The following is a 1,555-nucleotide window of genomic DNA, read 5'->3' as shown; positions in this document are numbered from 1 at the left end:
GGGTGGATCACGAGGTCAGGAGATCGAGACCATCCTGGCTAACACGGTGAAACCCCGTCTCTACTAAAAAATACAAAAAAACTAGCTGGACGAGGTGGCGTAGTCCCAGCTACTCAGGAGGCTGAGGCAGGAGAATGGCGTAAACCCGGGAGGCGGAGCTTGCAGTGAGCTGAGATTCGGCCACTGCACTCCAGCCTGGGCAACAGAGCAAGACTCTGTCTCAAAAAAGAAAAGAAAAGAAAAGAAAATCAGAACAGAGGTTGTCTGAGGACTGAGGGTGGAGATTGTCTGAGAAGGGGCACAAAGGAAGTTTCTAGGTGATAATAATATTCTTACAATTTCATGCAGTGAAGGAAATTGTTCCCTATCTGTGCTATCCAAATGTAATAGCCACTAACCACATGTAGCAATTGAGCACTGGATTTGAGTTTCACTTAATTTTAATTGATTTAAGTTTAAATTAAAATAGCCACATGTGGCTAGTGGCCACTGTATTGGACAGCACAGTTGTAGATCCTGATAGGGGTTTGGGCTACACAGGTATATTAATTTGCAAAGGTCCTCTAATGATACCCTTAAGATTTGTGTGTTTCACTGTATGTGAAGTTTACATTAAACATGTAAACATGGTCGGGTGGGCGTGGTGCCTCACGCCTATAATCCTAGCACTTTGGGAGGCCAAGGCGGGCAGATTGGTTGAACGCAGGAGTTTGAGACCAGCCTGGGCAGCATAGTGAGACCTCATCTCTACAAAAAATGCAAAAGTTACTTGGGCATAGTGGTGTGTGCCTGTAACCCCAGCTACTTAGGAGGCTGAGGTGGGAGGCTGTCTTGAGCCCAGGAGGCAGAAGTTGCAGTGAGTGAAGATCTTGCACTCCAGCCTGTGCGACAGAGCCAGACCCCGTCTCAGAAAAAAGAAAAAGAAAAAAGTCCGGCACAGTGGCACGCACCTGTAATCCCAGCACTTTGGGAGGTTGAGGTGGGTGGATCACCTGAGGTCAGGAGTTGGAGATCAGCCTAGCCAATATGGCTAGAAAGCAGGTTTCTTACTAGAAACCCTGTCTCTAGTAAGAATACAAAAATTAGCCAGTTGTGGTGGTGCACACCTGTAGTCTCAGCTACTCAGGAGGCTGAGGCACGAAAATCACTTGAACTCAGGAGGGGGAGGTTGCTGTGGGCTGAGATCAGGCCACTACACTCCAGCCTGGGCAACAGAGCGAGACTCTGTCTCAAAAAAAAAAAAAAAAAAAAAAGTAAACATAAGGCTGTGTGCAATGGCTCATGCCTATAATCCCAGTACTTTGGGAGGTCCAGGCTAGAGGGCTGCTTGAGCCCAGGAGTTCCAGACCAGCTTGGGCAACATAGTGAGACCCTGTCTCTGCCTGGGACATAGAGGTTGCAGTGATCTGTGATTACACCACTGCACTCCAGCCTGGGAGACAGAGTAAGACTCTGCCTCAAAAAAAAAAAAAAAAAAGGCAGGGCTGGGCACAGTGGTTCACACCTGTAATCCCAGCACTTTGGGAGGGTGAGGCAGGTGGATCACTTAAAGTCA

Source organism: Mandrillus leucophaeus, unplaced genomic scaffold, assembly GCF_000951045.1.
Source record: "Mandrillus leucophaeus isolate KB7577 unplaced genomic scaffold, Mleu.le_1.0 Scaffold12, whole genome shotgun sequence".
Lineage (NCBI taxonomy): Eukaryota > Metazoa > Chordata > Mammalia > Primates > Cercopithecidae > Mandrillus > Mandrillus leucophaeus.
Note: the sequence above shows the minus strand (reverse complement) of the source record.